Genomic DNA, 25658 nt, shown 5'->3' with positions numbered 1-25658 from the left:
ACTTCATGATAAAATGTTTCTGACTTCATGATTGCTGATCAGAAAATCCGATTACTGTCTTAAACACAAGTAATGGCTCTGTCAACTTTCCAAGGATATAGATATTTGCCTGACAATGATAATAGGGTAAGGTCTTACATTTAGCATTGACTATTACGTGTTTAAAGGGTTTTAATTAGAATGTTCATATTATCTGTCTGATATATAGAAAGCAGACATTTAGATATGGGTCTCAGATCCCATAGGGTAACCATCAGGCATCTACTTTCTGACCTTGACCCTGGAGCAAGTCCAGGAGACTCAGAAAATGTAACAGGCAAATTCTCTGATTTGCAATTACAGAGAAAGAACTGGTGCTGTATCACTCAGCAATCACATTAGTGGCAGAGAGCAGCATGATCCCTGAGTTTTTCAGACTGCAGTTTTTCTGCTGTATATTTAAAGAAATGGTGAGCTTAAAAGACCTTAAAATTCTTGGCTTGGTCCATTATACTCCCCACATATTTACTTCTGCATGATATTTACATCTTACACTAGTCTATGAAAGAGAATAGATGACTCCTGGACATACATTTTGCGTGTGTTTCTTATCACATTGTAGAGGTTGGAAGGGACTTCTGGCAATCATTTAGTTCAACCCCCCTGTTGAACAGTATGTTGGTAGTTGCACAGCTGGGCTTTGATTATCTCCAAAGAAGAAGACTCCACAGCCTCTCTGGGCATACTGTTCCAATGTTTTGTGACCTTCACAGTAAAGCAGTTTTTTCTCATTTTCATATGGAATTTCCTGTGTTCCCATTTGTACCCATTGTCCCTTGTTCTGTAACTGCACATCACTGAATAAAGACTGCCTCCATCCACTTGACTCCTGCACTTCAAATATTTCTGAACAGTGATGAGATTACCTCTCAACCTTCTCTTCTCCAGTCCCGGAGATACCCCAGGCCGGGATCATCCTTCTGGCCATCCACTTGACTGTCTCTAGAACTTCCCTTTCTTTTTTGAACTAGGGAGCCCAGAACTGGACACAATGTTCCAAATTCTCCTCAAAGCAGAGTTGGAGGATCACCTCATTTGATCTGCTGGCCACACTTATTTTAATGCACACAAGGTTACCTTCTTGGTCATAAGAGCACACTGCTGGCTTGTGGCCAACCTGTTTTTAACCAGAACAACTGATAGGCAAACTGATAATGATAATTCTAGAAGTTTAAAGTGCATAAATCTTACACTTCTTCTTCAGAAAGTAAGGGAGCTAATGACTTTGAATTTTTACAAGACTGATCTTGATATATTTGGCAGAAGCAGCACTAACTGCCAACGAGATCCTATCCCAGTCATTTTCTAGTTTATAGAGCAGGTATCCTAAAGGTATAGCACAGAGAGGGTGATAAGACTGAGGAGATGAGGATGCAGAGATACACAACTGTACAAAATTGTCATGGAAATGATTCAGACATTGATTCATTAAGTATATTTGAGTAAGTCATTTAAACTTTAGCATCTTCATTTCCCATTTCCCATAGATTAAGTTGGATATCCTTGGTGAAATACCAAAAATGAAAGTTTTCATGCTAGTTGACACCAACAGAATCCTGGAGGGCTTCAGTATGTTGTTGAAAACCAGTGTTTTGTTAAAAGACAGTCCCATGATGCTTATATGGCTTGTAGTGTCAGTGACTTATGAATATATTGAACAGCATATTTGGTTGATATTAGTGGCATTTTCTTTGACTTTATTGGTTTTATTTAAAACCTAACAACTTAAAGAAAACTAATAAAGTAGCAAGGCTATATTATGCTTTACAGTAATATATGAACAATTATATGCAGATTAATAAACATACCAAAGATCATGAAGTCGAAGTGCTGCAACCTTTGGAATAAATCAATTGCAATAATTTTGTTGACAGCAAAACACATTTCAAGTCCTCACTGGCCTTTTAACACTTTATTGGATATCTGCTAGTCCTACTGAATGAGAAAAAAGTTGATATTTTGATTTTATCACAACAGATCAGACAGTCAGTTATGTTTAAACCCAAAGTACTTTAAAAAAGACTGATTGCATGCATTGATTGATGATTGGCTTCAGAATCATTTTCCTTTCCTAGATGAGAAAAGTGATGGTGCTGACCCTGCTCATTCAATCAAAATGTTAATGCAACATAAAACATGGCTACCTGCAGATTAAACAAGCCAGGAGAGAATCTTAATTATGCACCATTTTTCTCGAATGTATGTTTATGAGTAAAATTGACTGTCATCCATTCCCATCCCCTCTGTCAGTACTGAAACCCAAATAACATGTTTGCTGTGTTACAGCAGTCAAACATGATAGCTGGAACTGGTTTTAGTATTTAGTCATCTATTGGAACTGGAATCATTTCTACTTTATAATACATTATTTTCTGTAAAAAGGTTAGGTAGAATAACTGTATATGATTGGAACACCTTCTAAATACAACAAAAGAATGCATTACTCAAAATATACCTGCTGAACTTTCCACATTATGAAATAAATTACTCGGAGAATTTTCTGGTCTTTTTTTGTATCAGCCCATTCTTTGTCATTTTCAGTGCTGCTGCTCTTAAGAAACAAGTTAGTGTACATTCCATCCTTCCAGGAACAGAAGTTTTCAACTTTCTGAATGAAACATCTCAGAAGATGTTTTTAATCAAGACAGGAAGCAGTGTAAAGAAGTTAGAAATGATTAGGAGTATAATAAAAAAAGTCTTATTTACTAAATTTCAGCTGCTGACAGATTTTTAGCTTCCTACCAGAGCTGAAGGATGCATCACTCATTGCCAGTAGTTGTATTTGATGTCGTTATTTTCTGTACTTAGCCACAATTTGCATGCCTTTCCCAGTAGACAACTTTTGGCTTTTACTTCTGGGCCCCAAAGGAGACCATGAAATCCAGTTACTGAACTGTTACAAAGAAATTCTCACTGCTCAAGCTGCAAATTTTCTTGAGGGACTTTCAGAACTGGGTGCTTTGAATTATCTTTCATAACCATTAAATGTATGTTTCAAAAGTCCATTAAATACATCTAAATAAATTATATTTATATCTACATATAAAAAAATACAAATCTATATTTAAATAAATAAATACATCTAAATAAATTATTTAATCATGCTAGCATTCGCCAGGGAAACAGAACAGCAAACTAAGTGCCCATGGGCCACCAGTAGTCACACAAGGAGATGTGCACCAGAACCTCCATGTGGCCAAGATGATATATGCAATATATACATGCTCAGAGCTCAAGGAAAGCATAAGTATGTGAGAGATGGCAGTAACTGTCAAGCCCATTATAGTGTGGCTGGGCTAGATAGATAGTTGGCTACAAGCTACAGCTCCTACAGCTTCTTTCACCCCAAAATGTACACAGAAATCCTTGGCATGACTATAGCACATCATTGATCATCAGAAATAGCCCCACCTTGAAACTACAAGGAAACCACGTATAGCATAAATCAGTTCAACTCTCCACACATGTTTTAGAGAAAGTTATTTCAGTTCAGCTTGAATTAAATGCAAATCTACTCCACAAATACTGACCACACAGACATGTAGATCTACAGGAGAAAAATGCCATATTCAGCAAAGTCTGCTGATGAGAGTTGATCATGATTTTTCCAGTGAAACAGGTTGCAGATAATTCACCTTTAATAACACTGAAATGTTTTACAACAATGTACCAATTTTGTTTAAAATTTTGATGGGAAAATAACCAAAATGAAACATTTTGATAAGGTCAAAACATTTCATTTTGACATTTAGTTTGTATTATCAGTTAATGCACAGTAAGAGTAAAAAAAAGATGAGACAATTTTTCGAACTTTTCCAGAAGAGCAGATTTCTACCTTATCAAAATGTAATGCTACAGAGCAGTTAAAACAAAGTTTTTTGGAATTGTGCCTTACAGGAAAACCTTAGATTTTGACTTTTGTTCCCCTTTAGAAATGAAGACACATTTAATGTCTGAATTTTGTAGTCAAAGAAGTTCCATTTGGAAGACAGTTCTAACATAATGTTCACCTTTTGATCTAGTAATGTTTTATTTCTGAAAACTATGAACTGTTGAACAATTCCTAGAAGTAGACGATGAGGCTATATCAGATCTAAAGGATGGAATTTGGTTTTTGATTAAGACACTTGGATGTATAAATTGTCATCTCAGAATGAGTTTCCCCCAAACATGTTGAATTAAAATAAAAATACTGTAAATGACTCACAAGATTATTAGACTAAAAGACTCTTCTGAATACTTAAGACTTAATACTAGCATTAAATGTGCTAGTAATCTCATGGTGATGTGATTAAACAGCTTTGAAAACTTGGTCTTTTATTATTTCTTTGTTTGCACAGGGGTGATATTGAATACATATCTCTGCTGTGAATTCTGTATAAACCTATAAATCTGCAAATTTCTCAAACTCATACAACAGCTCTTTTTCAAAAGCAGGAATTTATTTTCTTCCCTATTGCAAGATATGGACTTGGAAAGATGTTACCTTCTGCAGGTATGTGAGAAAAGAAAGGGAAGGCATGAGATATCCTTTTTCTAACTTTGTTTCTTTTTCTGAATTGTGAGTTAGAGGAACACTGCTTGGTTCACAGTGCATCAACAGCATCAAGGATCAAGTAGCTCTGTTGAGGGCTATGGATATAGCAGATGTAGGGCTCTATTTCCTCAGAAGTGTAAGTATCCAATGAACAATCCCAGTACCTATCTCAGCTCAAATAGTCTCCCAGGGCATCATGGGAGACTATTTGATGTAATAAAAAACACTGCATGATTCAGTGTATGTTTTCATTTCAAATGGAAGAAAAGGTGCATCCAACTTTCTCAGAAAAGCATCTCCTCAAGTGCAGGTAGTGGCAAATAAAAACATTTTATTTTGCTTCTATCAAGTTCTGTCTTCATGGTTTGTTTTGTGCCACCTAAATCTGTGTGGTTTCTACTGCAGGCAGCAGAACTAGGGTAGCAAATCATGCAAGACCATATGGTGTTGTTTATGATATCCAGTCACACCTCATTACACAGTACACATTGTGTACAGTGCACTTAGGAGGAGGAGACACTGTATGGGAAATTATGCATCTATATCATTATATATATACATGTTAATAGATACTATTGTGGTATTCATCTGATGCATGTTACTGAAAAAAAAAAAACAGCTGTTTAGAGAAACAATTTATCCCTCTAATAAGAGAAAACTAAATAGAGTGGAAAATGAAACAAAACAACAGAACAAACAAAATAAGAAGCAATTCATACTACTTCTCAGCTGAGGAGTTAACCAAGAGGTAGGAGTGTACTGCGTCCTTCACTCAAAACTGCATGGAATGAATATAAAACACCCTGGAAAAAAAAAAAAAAAGTAAACTGGTTTAAGTCAGTGATTCTCATGGGCATTCAACTAGGGAGTATCAGTTTGTGGTAGTTTTCTTACAGAGGGTTCAGTGAAATAGAAATCAACCTTGTCAAAGCAACAAAAAATAAATGATGTATCTTAGGCCTTTGCTTTATTCGTAGTTCATTTTACATTATTTCATTGTAATTAATTAATTTATATTTAAAAAAGAAAACTATTATGCTATTCATGGTGAGTCATTTATTAACATCCAAGAGTGCTAAGACAGGACTCAAAGATTCTAAAACTCTGTTGCACATTAATGGTCTCATAAAATAGTTCCAGTATATTTGGAGTTCTGAGAAGGCAGTATGTTCTGACCACTTTGCACAAGTACAGATTACTGTTACTGTAATAAGAGGGGATCTCTGAAACCTAGAGAGTAGAATATTAACAAAACTCTTTCTGCTATAGCCTTAGACAGTCACTGAATGTTTAAGGAACTCAGATCAAATTATTGTTATCTGTCACTTTTGTTACAAACAAACAAACAAATGAAAAAAACAAAAAAAACTCAAATTGATTAAAAATATCCTTACTCTTTACTTTAACATTTCTTATTTCTGTTCTTGTAAGCTCAGGGTATCCCTACTTGACACAGCTAAAGGCTACATTCCCATCGTTGCACAGCTTCTGTTCAATTACTGCTTCTAATTTCTTGCTATTGACACACTAACTTCTTCCACATGAGCTCCTTGATAGATCAGTCCAGGCTGACTGGCTAGGCTGGGTTCAGTTCTCTCTTGAGCTGACTTACTGCCAAGAAGACAACACACAGGCCTGATAGCTCCCAGCAGGACAGATGGGATCTTTCACCATTAATTGGAAAAGAATGCTAGATGACATCTGTATTAGCAGACCTCGGGCACTCCAAGTCAGTGAGTACCAATGTTTACGTCCTTGCTGCACCACAATGACATCAGTGCATCAGTCTTGTTCATATTAGATTTTCATGCAGTCTGATTTCCACAAAAAATGAAACCAGGGTATTTGCCATTGATATGAACCAAGATTTGCTCCAGAAGTCAAGATAAGACTAAGATCCTGAGTAGTAGTTAGGCCCTGGAACGGGCTGCCCAGGGAGGTTGTGGATGCCCCGTCCTTGGACGTGTTCAAGGCCAGGTTGGACAGGGTCCTGGGCAACCTGATCTGAATGTGTACGTTTGGTGGCCCTGCTAGGCAGGGGGGTTGGAACTACATGATTCTTGAGGTCCCTTCCAACCCGGGTGATTCTGTGATTCTGTGATTCTGTGATTCTGTGATGCATCCCAGTGTACTCCAGGAATGAAATATAAATTCTCAAAGTATTCTCAATGTACAGTTGATAGACAGAATATGTCCCCAGAATACTATAGGACTGAAAAAAATAAGGCAGCACTAGTGAAACCATTTGCATATGGTCTTTCAGTGTAGACACTCATCTCAAAGCCATTCATTTCTGGAATGAACACATATAGTTCAAAGGATTCAGAGGTCGCATTTGCAGTCTTTTTTATTGTTTTCTTCTTGAAGGGTGAAGAAAAAGAGACTTTAGGCCAACTTGAGATCTTGCAGTTGAAGTCTGATCTTTTCTCCCAATCTCCAGTTAGATAAAGCAAAATAAATAATCATAAACAGGGAGAAGAAAGAATGATAGAAATATAAGAAGGAAAGCTAGTCTCTGGGCTGATTTTAATTTCTGACTTTGCTGTGGGATAAGCAGACTATTCACATCAATGTCTGACTTTTTCTGGGTTGCTAGGCTGTCTAAGCAGCTTCTTTTTCCTGATTCGATCACAGGTTAGTGGTACTGGAAGTGGTGAATTGATTCTAAGAAAGCAAAGAATATTAATAAAGGGATATAAGTAGTGATACACAGCTGAAGGAAAACTGTGCAAAAGGAAGTTCTGTGTTACAGATCATGCTCTGTGTCAGCACAGTCAGTCGGGATGCTGAAGCATTTAGTTCCCTTCTGGCCTTTTCCAGTCGGGATGCATCTCATGAACTGCCTGATGAGGTCAGAGCATTGCTGTGGAAGATCCCAGAGAAGTGGGAGATGAGCAAAGCAACAGTGATAATAAAAGTTGATGCTTCAACTTGATTCACCCCAAGTAACTCACAAAAATGGTCCTAAGCAGGATACTAGTCTCACCTTATTAAAGTCAAAAGAATTTCAATAATTCCAGCTGCAAACATTTCCTCCCAGTTACACAATCTTTCAGCTCATTATTGTGCCAGCTCTGACATTACCAGGGGCTTGCATGACCTCTGATGACAGTTTTCTTCCTCTGACTGACCGGTTTGTTTGGATTGCTTTTATAAACAGTCTTTCTCCACACATCCTATGGGCTAACCTAGACTTCCATGCCTTTAGGTAGCTCAAGGCTTTATCATGAGTGAAAAACGTTGGCTTAGAATGATATGTTCAGACAGTCTCATGAGCAACACAGGATGTGTGATCAGTAGTCTGAATTACTGGTGGAGGACTTGCAGTGACACAGAGGCTGTCTCCTGTGTGCAGCACATTCTGAGTCAGTGTTGTATTTGATCTCACTGTGGCACTGCACTCAAAGAAGGGTTGCTTTCAATAAGGATGAGCTTTGAGAAAACCCAAGTTTCAATTCCAGCTTGATATGTACTCAGGAAAGCTTTCTAGTCCTCAGTTTTTGTGTTGGTGCTAGGGAAAGAGAATGAGAAGCATCATTTTAGCAGACTCCATAAAGATCAGCTCCAATGCACAGCAGTTGCAGCAAGGAGAACTCTTTCTCTCCAGGAGTGACAGGAAGGTTTTGCTTTTAGAACAGGGAAATTATTGTCCACTTCAGAGGTGGGAGTTTGAGCCTTCTTCAGACTTGAGTTTCAGACTGAGAAGCTTTTGCAACTGCAAATGAGTGTATGATCATTTTGGCTAAGGATTTACAAGTGAATGGGTTCTATCGCTGTTCAATCTTCTCCCTTGAGTGATACCAGGTATTACAGCTGCTGTGCTTGAAATACCCTGTTCTCCACCCAGGGGGACTATCTGGTGACTAACATGTCAGGGTTATGGCAGCATTAAATCAAGTAGGTTGATATTAAAATCAAGAGCTAAGTATGGCAGAACAGATCTCTGACCTGTTTTCCTGAATAGGAGAAGGAAGCAAGAAGTCAAAACATCATATGTTCAAAAAAGGGGGAAGAAAATGGGAAGAATGGATTAAATCAATACATGACCTATAAAGGGATATTATATATCAGAGATACTAATATAGGAGCAGAAATACTTCATGGCAGGAGCCAATAGAAGCTGTTCATGGGTACAAAGTAAAGCATGATGTTTTGTCAGGCCCAAAGCAACTTCTTGTTATGAACTGACATGTTGGTTTTTTTTTGTGTGCATCCATGTTTACAAGTGCTTTTTAAGAAAGGGCTTTCTTTATCATCTGTAGAGTAAATGTGATATCATATATGCTGAACAGGCAGGCCTGATTTTTATTCAAGCTATCTTTACAAATGCATGAGTCCTATTAAAAGTTGAAGGAAGCTAAGCTGAATTTGAATCTAGCATATGGTTCATTGTTTGCCCATCCAAATGAAGTTGGAGTGGAGCTTCAACTTGTCAGATTATGTTATAGAGTACATCCAAGATTGTATTATATTCTTATTAACTGTCCAGAACCTAATGAGCTCAATAGAGATAGATTGCTTAATAAGGCCCTTAAAGTGGTTTTTTTTTTTGCTTTTTTTTTTTTTTTTTTCTGTCAGGAGATCAGGAACTAATTTGACCCATCTTGGTGTCCAGAAGTTCAATTTTTTAATCACCCAGATGTATGAAAAAAAAAAAAAAACTTCCTCAAGAACATCTACAAGAGACAGATTTTTCTCCAGTTATACCATTTATATACTTTCAGTAATTACACTCCATTTACTGGGTCATGGGAACTGACATTTAACTTTGAAGTGAAATGAATAACAATGAATTCACCTCTACTAGTTTTCCAGTTACTCTGACCTTGCAAAATCACACTGCAATTTATTTCCTGTTGTGTGAATTTGCCTATTGTCTTACTAAATAGCCATGTGGGACTGAATGCAAAATAAAAAATCAGATAGAAATAATTAAAGTGTTACTTCTGTTCTACACAGATCACTTATACAACCTTTTTAAAGGCTTGTACTCTGTTCTAGGGCACTTCATTTTATCAACACATGATACAGAAGATTACGTACCTAAGCTAACTCAGTAGGCCTTTTCTGAAACTTGTCAAACTGGCCAAATTTGCATTTGTGGCAAATCCATATGGATCACGCTTCAGAGTGAATTATGACATTAGGAAACCACATCCAAATTTCTCCCATCCCATGCCAGGAAATAAATGTACATTTCTGGAATCCAAGACCCTTTAGATATGAAGGAAGGAAGGAAGGAAGGAAGGAAGGAAGGAAGGAAGGAAGGAAGGAAGGAAGGAAGGAAGGAAGGAAGGAAGGAAGGAAGGAAGGAAGGAAGGAAGGAAGGAAGGAAGGAAGGAAGGAAGGAAGGAAGGAAGGAAGGAAGGAAACCAGCCATTATTCTGAGTATTCTCTAAGATAATATAGTTTTTGCAAAAATAACTGACTGGACACATAATTTTCAGGTCATCTGCTCCAAATCCTTACTCAGCCACTGGCACCCAGAGCAGGAGACAATACACACCTTGATACTGCCCACAACCTTCACCTGATCTAGGTAGTTTTGTCAATTTCTCCTTTTTGTGACATCACACTGTATCCTATTGAAACAGTTTTGGAAAACTCTTAGGTAAATCCCCTTTGCTTTTTTTAAGCTCTTTGTGATAAAATGCTGCTCTTCTCATGACGTGACCATAACTTAAAACTGAGTGCATGTAGAAGACAACTAACCCAATAACTGTATGTTCTGTTTTTTGCAAAAAAGTTTAAAACTGTCTATCAAACATTGAAACTTGAAGGCTCTAAAACTTTTTGTACTCTTGATTTCATGATCTTTGTATTATTTGAAATCCCAGCAAATACCACTGTTTCTGTATCATACAGCATGCAAAATCAGACCCAGATAAATACTCTTGTCTTCCATGGCAGAGACACTTAGGACTAACCAATGCATCTTTGGAAAAAAGCATAACATTTCAATATGCACTTATGATAATTATCCACTGGAATAAAGTCCTTATGTGTCATTTAAGAGGCCCTAAGGATAAAAGTGATAAGGTGCCCAACACAAGACTGTCAAAACTCAAGGTTCAATTGCTTCTTGTCAGAGTCTAATTTTCTCTTACATTATCTGTTATGCTATCTAATCAAACACTAATAGCACAGTAAGTGCTCCCCCCACACACTTCAAGAGCTTTGTGTCCTCTCTAGCCTCTCACAGGAGAGTTTTCAAGCTGTATTTCACATACATTTGCTATTTTCCCAAACTATTTGTCTTCTATCACATTAAATCTTTTGATTTTTTTGACCACTGAGATGAAACACTGAATGTATTAACAACAGTTTTATTTTAGTTGCATTTTTCTGCTGTTCCCACCCACCACTCCCAAGCTCAAAATAGCTATCACTAGCAGAAGCAAGTGAAATAAGTGAAATATCTTTCTTCAGTATTTTACAGCTACACATTTTTTCCTGGCAACACAACAACAAGAGAACCCACAGGCAGGATTAATGCCTCAGTCTGCTAAGTACTTAACAAACATAATAAGAAACATTTCTTGTACCAAAGAGTTTCCGATCGAAAAAAATGAGGCAATAGATGAAATATAGAAAAGCAAGATGCTCTACTTCTAACAGCAAAGAGATCTGTGGAAGAAAAATCAAAAGTTTTACTGAAATTTTTGTAATTTTAAATCTTCCATAATTAATAATACATATTTAGGTGGCAAAAAGTTTAATTTAGATTGTAAAGATAATAACATGGAATCTTACATGAAAGAAATACCTAATATTTAAGAGTGAGTTTCCAAGGGGAGAATAACAATTTGTAATTAGAAGTATCATTATTACTTACCTAAATCATTTTTTGAACTTGGTCAGACTTGCATTTTTCCTATTATTTGGATATCTTATCTTAGATATTGGACCATACAGACTATAGAGGAAGGATCTAGCCTGGTTTAAGTAGGAATGCCAAAAAGAACAAATGTCAAAGAAAAAGAGAAAGAACAAAGGAGCAAATGGAAATGAAACCACATATGGTAAAGGAAATAATCATTTTTTGAACGCAATTTCTGCTTCTTTTTTTTTGTTCACAATGTGCCTGAACAGCATGAGGAATGTAACAAATTATTTGCAAAATGCAGTTTGCATAGCCTGGGAAAGAGAATATTAATGGATTGGCAGTGCTTTGATTAGATTATGTTTTTATAAAGAGGAAAATAGCTACTTGTTTTCCAAAGTCCAAGGAGAGGAAAAAAAAATCTGTTAAACATAACAAAAAGTACAACTTAGATGACCAAGTTGGGGATCAGGCTGAATGAAAGTATGTGTTAGATTTTTTTTAAAGAAAAAGTTGAACAAACATCTCTCTGGATTACAGTACTATTGACAGTGTCAGAAAAAAAAAATATTGACCAGGAATTTTCTTGACTTTTTCACAGTTGTCTGATTCTCTGATTGTGTTGCTCTGCCAGAGAAAGAATCTTTTGCAAGAAAAGAAGGGAAGTCAGAGCAGGAATGCGCACACTATGTTGAAAACCTGCTTGGAAACTTCAAGATAAATTCTCAGTTCTATTGATGAAATTAAGTTTCTATCTGCAAAAAATGCCCCAAATTTTCTGTAACAGTTTCCCTGTGACTAAGAAAATTAATTGCAAAGGACTTGCTTGAGTTTTCAGTTTCTTCTGAAAAGTCCCATGTTAATACATTCTGTGATATGTTAAGAATTAAATGTTTTATCATCATTTGGTTCACTTTTCTGTGAGTTTGACCATTGAAGATGTAGGCCCTCTAGCACAGAAGTTCTCTCAAGTAGTAAAGACTTCTCCTTCCAGCAGGAATAGTAGAAGGTAGCTCCAGAACTGAGCAACACTGCAGATCTCAGAGCAGGTGTCATCGATAGATTTCATATGACTGATTGGCTATTATGAGTCATAACTACAACAACTAAACTAAAGGTTTGGAATTTCTGGAGATCATACATGTAGAAGAGTTTTCAGGTGATGGTCTACAAGTTTTGAAGTCTGCAAGTATGTGTTACCAAGGTTTTTATTCCATGTTAGAATAATGATATTAAAACACTGCTATTCTAAAAAGTTGTTTCAGTTTGAAAACTTGGGACAATTTCGGGTTGTGTAATTATCAATCTTGAAGTACTGAGAAGATGAGGCTGCATTCATTCCCATACTGGCTGCCATAAGGGTCCTGGAGTTTTGCATTGTGCTGAGGCAATGGTGACTTCAGTCTTATTGTATTTCTCTGAGCAGTGTAACTCCCAAAGGAGATCTCAAAATCCAGAAAAAACATGGAAATAATTGGCTGACTGTAAGAAAAAATCGTGTTCTACCACATAGCACCAACAGAGCTCAGAAGTCAGCAGAAGTAATTTATGTTTTATCTGAATTGAGTAAGAAAAGACCAGTTAATATAAACGAATGTATGTCTCACAATTATATGACCAAGTGGGAGGCTGATTCAACAGGGTCTGTGGATTCCTGTATCTGTACGCTGTTAAGGAGATAGTTAGAATTCTGATTACAGAATAAAAAAACTACAGAAAGTGCAGTATGCAAATGCGGGAGAGCACAGGTCAAAGTTTTATGCTTCCTGGGACTGCCTAGCATAATAACAGGTCTAGGGAAAAATGACTGTGGTTAAAAATTAATAGCACACTGACAAGTATGATTTAAACCTATCCAAATCTAAATCAGTCAGCCCTACTGAAATCTTCAAATGCTTAAGAGGTAACCTGTAACCAGTGGTGTCAAAAAGTGCTGTGAGAATTGAGGAATTAATCTGCATTGCTCTCACATAGCAGTTTTGTCTTTGTGTGAGAAGTAAGTGAGAGATTTTGATGCCCTTGTGTCTTTTATTTAACCTCTGTTAGCACCACCTGTACTAAAAAGCTACAGTGTTAGATAAACGCTACATCTTTGAAAAACAAATTAGGTGGCAAACGGTATGTTAAGAGCATTCTTCTCCCCATGCAGTTGGGATTGCATCTTTTTTTTTTTCCTTTATCAAGCACTTTCTGCTTTGCACTTCCTTATGTTCATTGCAAAGTCAGACAAACCATCTTCAGACACTAGATTAACTGTAAATTGATTGCTTCCTCTAATTGGCATGTATGGTATAGCTGGGTCACCAAAACCCCATTTTACCCTTTTTGCATACTAAGTCATTGACAGAAATTCCGACAACTGGAGGGCAGAGAAGATGGAATTGTAAGTTGTTTATAGAGAATATATTTGGAAGTTCTGAAAATGTTTCCCCTGCTCAACTGCTGTCCGTACATTGGTCAATCATCTGACCTTTGGCAATACAGCAAAACAGTCTTGATTCAGTTATTAATGAAAGTCCTGTCTGAAGCTACTCAGCCATCTCTGTATATGCCAATCCATTGATGGCACTGTGTAATACAAAGATTGCAGTGATAAATCAGATTGTGGAATGAATGGCAACATTTATATCTGGCTCCAGATCCAAAATGTCATCTATTTTGTCATTTTCTTTGTGGTAGTGCACAGAATGTGTTAAATAATTTGCTATCAAGGAATGAAGACAAAACTCCTATTTAAAGGACTTTGAGTCTAGGACGGACAGGTATTTAAAAAAAAAAATTGGAGAAAAAGAAGGAAGAGGACATGAATCTTAAAAGTATCAGCTGGGCATTTTATTTCAGAATCTTTTTTTTTTATTATTTGTTTCATTTTATTTTTATTTTGCTTTTCTTTTCCCCCATAGAAATTAAAAACAAACAAACAAACAAAAAAGAATAGGGAAAGCATAACTTCAAAACAAATTATTCTCCACATGGATGTTTACTCTCTCCTAATGGAGACTATAGGGCAAAAATTATAGAGGGGATACTGAGTCCAAGGGACTACGGTAAGTGTACCTAAGACACTCTTGAATCACTCTGTATGACTTCCTAATCATGTAAGCATATCTATGCTATATCCAATGTGGCTTCAGCTGACTTTAGTTCTTGTTCACTTAATAAATAAATTAATAGTTAATGAAAACAGAAAGATTGAGTAATAGATAATATACTGATGAAAAATGCCCGTAAGAACTTTGGGCATTGGCCCTCTGTAACATCAAAATATTGGCATATGAAGAAAAACTTTTTATTCTCTTGATATCTACTGAGATAATAACTCCAATGTTAGAAATAGAAGGATTTGTTAGTGAAAACACTATAAACAGGTAAAGGAGAAAAACAAACATGCAATTGCAATGTCAGTGGGGTTATTGAAGGGTTAGGTGAAGAACTATTGTGCAGTGAAATCTTGTTAAAAAGAGAAATATTGCTTGCATTTTTACTATTTCCTTTGTTGGATGTTATATCTGAAAGGAAATGGATCTATCAGGATTAGATATCTAATTTAGAAATTTAATTTACATTCATTTCTCTTTTCAGTTCACACATTTTTTACTGGATTTTATAATAGAATAAACATATGTGAAAAAAAAAAAAAACAACAATAAAAGCTGGTAATCATTCGCACAATTATTTTTAAAATTCAGTAAGGATAGCAAGAATGATATGAGAAGTATTTATACACAACTATAGTGCCAAAGTATGCCCCACAAATTAGTAATAGCTAGAAGATTCATTTTAGTGAACAAAAGATGCCTCCTTAACGTGTACGTATGCTACTACCAAACGTATGTGTATGCATGGTAATCTAAGAAACTGAAATGCAGGTTGGCTTCTTGCTGTCTTTCCTAAAACTTATAGTAGATACAACGTCGGTGTGTGTTATATAGATCACTCTCAACCAACTACAGACACACATGTGAGATGTCAGCCATGCAGGTTCCAGGGCCAAAGGAACAGTTCTGGTGTGACCTGAAGAGCCAATATATATGTTGGTGTCAGAGAAATGATGTCACTGTCACATCTGTGCTAGAGCATCCATACTAGACCAACTATAGCATCTGTACTAGAGCACCTGTACTTGCTTATTCAGGATGATCTTATTGGCACTCTGAAGACCCAGATGAGGGTCTATTAGTCATCTCCGCTTTTATAGTCAACAAAAATTCACTGAATCAAAAAATCATAGAATGGCTTGTGTCGGAAGTGACCTCCTAGACCATCTAATTCCAACCACCTGCTGTGGTCACAGTTGTCACCCACTAAGTCAGGCACCAGCTCAGGCTGCCCGGGGCTGCAGGTATCCTGACATTGAACACCTCCAGGAAGGGGGCATCCACAGCTTCTTTGGATAGCCTATGCCAGTGCCTCCCCCTCCCTGAGCATGGAACTTCCCCCTGCCATCTGATCTAAACCTCTTTTATTTTAATTGTATACTGTTCCACCTTGTTTTCTTCCCATCTACCCCTTCAAAAAAAAGTTGATTTCACTCCTGTTTATAAGCTTCCTTTAAGGACTGGAAAGCTGCAATCAGGTCACTCTAGATCCTTATCTCCAGGCTGAACACACCCAGCTCACTCAGCCTGTCTTCATAGGAGAGGTGATCCAGCCCTCTGAGCATCTTTATGGCCTTCCTTTGGGCCCATTCCAAGAGCTCCACATCTTCCCTGTGCTTTTTTTTTTTAAACACAGAATGGATGAAAAATGCTACTTCCAACCTTCAGATATTCTAAGGAAATGGGGAGAAGGCTGACAAAAAAAAAACCCAACCCATCAAGTAATTTGTCTAGTAGCTTAATGACTGTCTTTAAGCCAAGGCCTTGCATTCTTCACATTTATATTATTACATGATTTCTGGAGCAAATAATTATTTTCTCAAGTCCAGAAAAACACAATTTATGCAGGAAAATGCATCTTCTTTTTTTTTTCTTTCTTTCTTTCTTTTTTTTTTTTTTTCTTTCTTTTTTTTTCTCCCATTCTTTTGCAGCTTGGTCCAAACAAATGCTGTAAAATATGTAAATCATGACATACCTTTGCATACAGACAATGAATTACATTTGTTACCTGGGGTTTAAATCAAAGAAAAACTTAAAAAATAAAACAAAAACAAAAACCTACATTCCTGAGGATATTCTATTTATAAATTATTCTCATATATTATCAAAAGAAAGAGTTTTATAGTTCTCAAAACCTGATTTCATAGCTATGAATTTTACTTACTGTTAAGCAGCAATTATATTATGCATTTACTGTAGGAAGCATATTTTCTTACAATAAAAGTAGAATCTTTCAGAAAATTTGCTCTTCCTGAGAGCTACTTGAAAGAGTAAATTCTTCTAGCTGGGCTCAAAAGCTTGCAGAGTTAAATATCTAAATTATTTGCTTTTAGTGTTTTCCCTGGTAGTTACAGTGGCAAAAGAATCCCTTTCATTTTGTAAAGGGCTTGCTCAGTTGATCCAAACAATCAATTCAGTATCCTAAGGGAGAATGCTAATTATATAGTGATGTAAATATGCTGTTTCAACAAATAGAAAGAGCACAGCACTCCTACCACCCACATAAAACTCCAAATAAATTTCAGATTGCTCTCTCTTTCCCTAAAGCAGATAATATTTAACTATTTTACTTGCTCAAGGTCTTTCTAAGTTTTTAGTGTCGTTTTCATATTATTGAAAATATTTTATCATTCATTTGAATCTTGGCTTCCCCAGAGCAGAGATTTTACATTAAAGATTGCACATAACCAGTTTCTAATAGCTAATTCACCTGGGGATCCTATGGTCTAAAGTTTATTTTAATTTAAATACAGTAATGCAACTGTGACAAGGAACAATTTACAAAAGGAACATTAAAACTACATACCTCATATATATACATACATGCATGTATATGTGTCTATATAGACCCCACACACATGTAAATGTCTATATGAGTTTCTATGTTTTTAAGAGCAATTCAAGTTTGTCCTTCGGTACCAAAGGACAGATAATAAACTACACCTATCTAATGTCTCATTAAGTAAATCTTTAACATTCTCTGGATGTGAGTTTAACATAGTGTTCTCACGCTTTGTCAGACACCTTGTTAGAAGTGCAGTTAATTTTTACTACAATTTGAAATAAATTTTCCAAATGTTGCACCAACATTAAGCATATTGAGATAATCACTTCTCTGATTCGTTAGCTATGCTGTGTTTAATGCACCCCAAAATGCCATTTACCATTTTGGCTGCTGGAGCACACTGCTGGCTCATTAAGCCTGCTGTCAACCAAGCGTGTTGGTGAATTCAGAGCTTCAGAACAGGAAAACTGCACAGCAAGTGGAGCCAATATGAATTTCTTCTAGTTTTTCTCCCTTTGAAATGGTTAGTCAAATTTCAATTTGCCATTTCCTATTCTTACAGTCAGATAGTGTGGTCAGAGTGAGTTCAAAATATGATCAAGTTGTTCTTGAGAACAAAATCAATGTCCTTCTCCCAAAGGCAAAGGAAACCGGACAAACTATCACTGTTTTGGACTTTTGGAGCAATCATAGTAGAGAGAGAATGCCAAGAACAAGGCAGGAACAGTCTTAGTGACATTTATGCCCAAGACATCTGGGCATAATTGACCATCCAAATTTTCTACTTTCCAGTAGAAAACCAACACACTGATTCCAGAATTGACCCTTTTGCTCTTTTTATCTCTGGATTTTTACTTTACCAAGACCATTCATCTTTTAGAAGTCTCCTTTAGGACACCAAATTGTCTTTTTTTTCTGCCCAAGGCTGTATCCCATCACATAGATTTCTTTCTGCATGCGCTCTTGTTTTCCAGAAAATAGGAACTATACATTTTCTGAATGAGATGAAAAGGAGAGGAGGAAGGATTTAAAGCAGAATGAAAAGAAAAAAAGTAAATGAGATTATGAAGTAGTTTTACAGACCTCCTTTTCTCATCCCACTCTTGAAGAACAGACCACATGAAAAAGAAAGGCATTACTGGGTACACCTTTCAAATTGAACAGTGAAGTCACCAAACATTTTGCAACATATTTATAGTATTTTTCAAAAGAAATATCTGATTACCCAGGAAAGCTTTTATGTATGGCCCACTTCAGCTTTGAATACTCAGACAGCTGCGAAGATGTTGACATTTTTGAAATATTTGAAGCTGCATTACTTTAATTTATGGTTCTAATAGAGAGAAGCAGAAAAACAAACTGAAGATAAAAACAGTTTTCTCTCGATTACTCATTATAAGGCTCATAAGTCACATAAGCATTTTCTTGCAGCCAAGTATGGCCTAAGACCTTCAATGCATTTCTAATGATATTTTTGCTTAGCTTGAATATTAATGAATGAGGCACTGAAATTTTCCTTACAATCTGCAATGACGAAATTTTCAAGGATAAATTTCTCTGGTCCTTTATTCTCTTTTTTTTTTTTTTTTTTTTTCCTCTTGATTTCTGTTACTGCATCATGTTATGTAGCACTCTTACAAATCTGTTAAATTGCTTAGTGATGTTTGTTCTTAATAAACTCTCTTGAGTTATCCTGAAGTATTCTAGAAAGAATATGACAAAAATGTACAAGGGCTGCTCCAAAAGTAATGCCTCTTATTTTATTATGTTGCTCACAATATCAGAGGAGGATGCTGGTGGTATGGCATTAGAGGTTAATATCTTCCTGCCAATATCCTGTTACATTTTTTTTTGCCACGTGACAGATGGCAGTAGAGGAAAAGTCTGACAAAGTTACATTTGACATGAAAGTGCAAATGAAGCCAAGGTATTAACTGAATTCCTCCACAAGGAAAATCTGAGTTCTGGCCAGGTGTTTTGGGAAGATCATGAAGTTCTGCTAGATACTGTAGAGCTCACAGAAGTCAAACAGAATGCCTACATTTAAAGAGAGAGACATAGAGTAATTATAGAAATGCAGATCGATTAGCTTTATTCATTTCCTGGAAAAGTAGAATAATGAAATGATCATAAAGTTTAAATATAGCTAGAAAACAGAGAATAGCACCAAGTGTGGATTTATCCACTGCAGATTGTATCGAACAATTCTTGTTTTTTCTTGTAGCTTGGTGGCAAATCTTAGGGAAAAAGGGCAACAGTCACATTGTGTCTGTTCTCATATGTCCCATTACCTACACATCTTTCCTTTTTTAGAATTCTTTTTTTAGCCTCATGTGGCATTCTCAAAAGCATGTTATGGAAAAATCATTTACATAATATGTCCACAGCTTAGGTTCTAAAGTAAGGGGAGAGTGGGAATAAAAGACAGTTTTCAACTGTTCATATTTGATATACAGAGATACACTGAACTAGACACTGCCAAGGTCTATCTAGTGTGGCACTAGTCAGTGAGATTGATAACCTAATGTAAAAATAGATAGAAGAGAACTGACTAAAATAACATTGCTACAAAATAGATTTAGGGACTATAGTGTATCACCAACTGAATTTTATTTAAAGAGTTATAAAGAAATCACATCTTATGGCAGAGATCTGAAAGTATAAATAACATCTCCAGAAATCCCAAATAAAACTTACTACTTTTCTCAGCAGAGAAAAATTCTATCAAGCTTCTCTGACTGATGTCACGTTTCTGTGACAGTACTTATTAGAGTCTTTCAGAAGAATTAAGAGTAATTTTTATCGACAAATAATTTATTTTTACTATTCCTCAATGTTATTATAAAAGCTTTCATGATGTTATTTCTATTGAAACAGTTTTCTTACTTCTTTTTTTTTTCATAAGATGCTGTGTTTAATATATACATTTTCTGTTGAACTAATTTTGTCTGCGGTGACCAAGCACAAGCTTTAGATATGTTTTGTCTGAGTCAGTATTCACATGAAGTTAATTTTCAGTATTCTGTTCTCTCTTTCAGGCTCTTGGTGTTACATGGTTTGAAACACATAGTTATCAAAAAAGAAGTTCTTAGAGTTTTGTTCATGAATTTGTCTCAAAGAATAATTAAAACTTACAAACTGTTTTAAGAATAAACTTTATATTCATGTTATGGAGAAAATCTGTCTGTATACCCATAAAAATATTTTCTCATGATACATAAATACCATTGTACTGCTCTTCTGGGCTTCAGGAAATCAAGGTAACTTATTGGCTTTTTATTTCTACAGTTAACAATATGTAAAAAAGATTTATTAAATGTTCCCAGACCATAAACTGAGGCACTGTTCCATTGTCTCCTAAGCATTTGGATTTTCTAATGCCAGAACAGATGGAGTTGTTCGCTCTCTGAGGAGCCATGTAACATTTTTAAGACTGGCTTTGAGTTTTTCCAGATATATATGCTCTGCCTCTTGCTACTTGTACAATTGCTTGAGTGCCTTCTTTAGAGAGTTTGCTATTAAATCCTTGTCTGGGTTTGATCAGATTCAAGCCCTCTATTCATAATGCATATATATAATTCATAACAGATTTCTTGTCTTTCTGAAATAATTGGAGGATTGATGTCAAGAAGGGATGACATTCCGTATCTCTTTAGTCATCAGAATCCCTTGGAAACTTATGAAACCAACTTCTCTAACAAGAAGCTCTTCTGTGGTCTAGATCTAACAGGGTGAACAGTCTTTGATAAAAAATTATATCTGTGGATGCCGTTCCCATTGCTGATGATTTTGCAGGAGTGAGAACAGTGGGAGGATAAATAGAGAATATTATTGCTTGAAACTACATTTATTTTAATTGCCAAGTAGTGCCAAGGATTTGCCTTTCTTGCAAAACTGCAGCACATTAATATCACTAATCTCTCTTAGCCTTTACAACAGGGTGTTCACATGCAAAATACCTAATGAGAACAATTCCTGGCCCAGGCTATCTTCTCCAGTACATTTATTTGAAAGTGTTTGTTGGCCCAGGCTAAAATCATTCCAGCATTTATCATTTATAGATTGTGTTCCAGCATGTGGACTTGTACTCATGCACTGTTCAGTTTGCTCTTCTGAGGGATTTTGATAGATGGAAATTTTGCTACTTGGCTGGATATGTGACTAGTTCCTTTGACACTGAAGATGATACTTGCGTTTAGTTAGTAAGTTCTTCTAACATGTTGGCTTCCTGGTTTGAAATGTGTTTATTTTGAGATGATACATGACGGCTGGGCTGTTTTCACACCACAGGTTTTGCTAAGATACTTGAAGATCCCATAAATAGAATAAAATATTCTAGCACTTTGTGAACTGTATGACCGTATATAGATTGAAATGAATATGTAAATTTCATGGTTTGAGTTGAATTATGAAGGACACTTTTAAACACCAATTCCTTGTCACTTCATCCAAGATAAATCTTTAACATCTGCTGCTCATTTTCTCTGCCAGGCCAAGGGCTTTGTGATATGAAATGAGTAATAAAGTGCTTCCTTTCTATTACTGTCATCCCAGATTTCTACACTTATGAATTCCTATTTTTCAGGTAACAATCTTACTGTGATAATTAGAAACAACAAAATGAAAGCAAAAGGTGTTAGACCTGCCTGAACATAAACCCACTATCATCTGAGACATTCAACACTGCGGTGTGCTTCTATCTTCTTTTCCAAAATACACTGAATTGCAAGCTTTTGCCCTACTTTTATGATGTTATTATTTGCTAGCCATGGATTGCAGTTTTAGGAATATTCTCTAACAGAATTCACAGCATACCCAAACTACTTTTAACGTTCTTGTCTTTTACCTTCAAAAGGCCAATCCTTCAATGGCATTTTAACATAGCTAATATGTTTTAGTTAAAGGGTAAAATGCTATGAAAATCGTTTTTACTTTTATTCAATAGAAATGCACTTCCAGGAACTTCTTTTGACAAAAGACCAGCCAAGTTTTGCACTATTTTTCTGTAGTAAATTCTATGGCTATACAGTTCGGCTTGTACTTGCCCTACTCTCTAAACACACTTTTTTTCCCACAAGCTTGGAGATACTGCTGTCATGTCTTCTAAACTCCAGAAAATGAAAAGGTGAATGGCTTCCTCTTTTTTGTTGGGAAATGTAATAATTCTTATTAATAATTACTTCTAAGAAATATCACACTGCTAGGATTTCTTGTGAACTTTCAGCATCAACTACACTGGAAAATGTTATGCCATTGTTTCTTACTTTTCAGTTTAGAGCAAGCTTTCCATCCAAACTATAAGTCCAAAGCTTTATAAGTAGTAGACATAGGCAAAGGCGAAATATGCTTTAAACAGCCTCTATCAGTATAAATCAGTGAGCAGATCCTATTATCTGCTACCAAACAAACAAACAAACAAACAACCAAAAAAAACACAACCAGACATGGAGACTCACTGGGACTTCTTTTTCAAAGTCCTCTTCGTCCCTTGAAAGTGCAACTCAAATTGCTACATTTCTCCTGATACTTGCAGTATTTTCCTAGACTTTGTAGATCTGAGACATTTCCTGACCATCCCCTCTCCTCTCTTCCTCACCTACATTTAATTGAAGCATTTTGATTTAAACTTGGTGAACCATAGCCAGATTACTTCACATTTTTCTGGTATACTTCACATATATGAAGTTAAGCTGAATGTGTTTTATCCTTTAAAAGATATGTTTCTTCCATTCTTTTCTGCAGTATGCACACACAGCTATTCAACTTCATTTCACACTTTCGGAGTGGAGAAATCTGATTACTTTTCTCTTTGCCATTGATGTGAAAACATTCCATCAGACAGATATCTTCCCAGCAACCTGGTGCAACAACTTTGCATTCTACCTACCTGAAGAGTGAGTCAACACTCAAATATACAGTTTGTTATTTTCTTACATATGCACATTTCCTGAGTGCTGCTCAGATACATCGTATATCAGAGTGCCTGCAGCAGTCTTTTTTTTTTTTTTTTTTTTTTCTTATTTTAAAGGACAACAGAGAGGCAAAATTCTAACTTCTGAGGTCCATCAAGTAGTGAGATCAAGTGGGTAAAGAAACCACCTTCTGCTTCAACCTCTGTGTTGTACAGTTTTAATTTAGAAAACTTTTCCACTAAAGGTCAGAAATGGCTGGTCCTTCTGGACCAATGAATTTTGTACTTTTAGACTTCATTTAACAAGTGACGTGAAACTTTTAATTACTCAGAACAGCGGATAGCTTAGTGGATAGCCCCAAGAATGTCTGGCTCAGCTCAGATTTCCTAGTTCCTGGGCAAGTGTTCCAGTCATCCATGGAATGCTTTGAGAGTATATTCCAGCATGACCAAGTGCAGCAGTTTTTAAGAGAAGTGCTCTCTCTGCATATAATGACAAGAAAATGCATTAGAGAGTTTCAGATTTGGAATCTTCTTTTACAGATGTGTGTGGGGAAGAAATTCAGCTTCTAGCCACCTATAAATTAGGTATTGAGACTAAGGAACTCATCAGACTTCCTTTTACAGTGAGCAAAGACAGCTAAGTACTTTCAGAACTTAGTCCATTCCATATCAGAATAGGAACTTAAAGTAGATGGAATGAATGATCTACTGTAAATTTTTATCTCTGTCCAAGATATAACCTGGACAATTAACTTTAATTGTACAACTAGCCTTCAGACACTTGAGGTTAAGAAAGATGGGCTTCATTTTTACAGGGGCTGAATGGATAACGTGAATATGTACTTCACTGCGTGCCAATGGGCTGGGGTTATGTACAATTAAATCCTCTAAGAGATTTCCAAAATGTAAAGGTTTTTTTTTCCAGAACTTTCTCCTTTTCTTACATTTTTAAGACATAGCACAATCTAGAACTGCTGAAGTGTATGGGCACTTAGAAGCCATTTCAGGCTACAAGAGATTACTCTCATGATTTCAATATTTTTCATCTTAATTGGTGATCAAGGGATTTCCTGAACAATAATAATTTGTTTTCTTCATAGTGGCTAACTACATATGTACATAATTGGCAGAAGGGTGCTTGTGTTCTGCCTTTCAAACAAGTGAGTCTACTGGGATCTCAGTTCTCTCTGTTGAGTTTGTGGTTTTTATCATTTATTAGTTTTACAGTATATTTTAATTGTGATCTTGCAATGGAGTTACTGTGATGACTTAACAGTCCAGATGTTTCAGTTTACAAAACCTGTGATTTTAATCTGCAATGTTGCATTATCAGCTTTTCCAACATAGCTTCATGCTATCTAATAAGAAATCATTTAGAAGGATACTTGTCTTCCATACCATTACACTCTTTATATTATACATTCCAAGTCACAAGACAATGTGTAAACAGTTCCAGCTCTCTAAGCCTTTACTCATAGGAGGAATGCTCCAATTCCTCCACCATTTCATGGCCCTTCTTGGGACTGTCTCCAACCTGCCCAGCCCAGGTTACTAATATAGATACACCCAAGGGTTAACTTCTGTTACTCACAGATAGTTGTTTATTGCCATCTGAGATGACCTAGGAAGCTCTGGCATAAACACCAGTGCCTCTCAAAAACACATAGATCTTACTTAGTTTCTCATTGTATCTGTGAGAATCTGTCGATGTTTCAAATATCTTAGCATATTACAAAGGACGTGAGATGTGAAGTCAGCTGAATTAAGCCCTCTGTGTCTTGAGGTAAACTGAAATGCTGTCCAGATTCTATTAAAGTTATTGTCAGAAGAGTTGCATATGGCATTGGGCTGCTATGTTTAGTTAACTTACTATTTTGTAGGAATTTTAAATAATCTTACTGTAGGCCTTGATACTGCATAGGTCAGTTTACAAAGGTCTATGTTTAAAGCCTTCTTTTCAGGAAAGGGATGTATAGATGTGAAGGTTACCATTAGGACCATTTTGAGATATCTGCTTTGGATGAGATTTCTCACATTCTCTGAGTGCTTTTAGTGACAAGTGAATATGAAGAAAGTCTCTGCAACTAATTCAGGAATAAACGTCCATTAAAATTTCTTCGTTCCCATTGATGCATAGAATTATGATGACTTCTTTTGGGGTTAAAAACAACATTGTTAATCTGTTAGTTTTGTGTACCACATCATCTTGAATCATGTTTAGATAGCCAGATATTATTTTTGTAGATGTAGATCTTCCTCTTAATTTAAGAATTCAGCCAACCTACCACAGGGTTTCATGGCTGCCTCTGATGATAAAGTCAATCCTTGTTTGTAAGACTTCCCTTTCCTTTACAGCCTTGCTTTTATATTTACACACAGTTTTCTACATGTATAACACTGTGTGTGTATTGTGCTTGTGCCTCTTTCAATCCTCTGACATTTTCCAGTTTCTTTACTAACTC

Source organism: Tympanuchus pallidicinctus, unplaced genomic scaffold, assembly GCF_026119805.1.
Source record: "Tympanuchus pallidicinctus isolate F22 unplaced genomic scaffold, pur_lepc_1.0 scaffold1, whole genome shotgun sequence".
In the NCBI taxonomy this organism is placed as follows: Eukaryota; Metazoa; Chordata; class Aves; order Galliformes; family Phasianidae; genus Tympanuchus; species Tympanuchus pallidicinctus.
Note: the sequence above shows the minus strand (reverse complement) of the source record.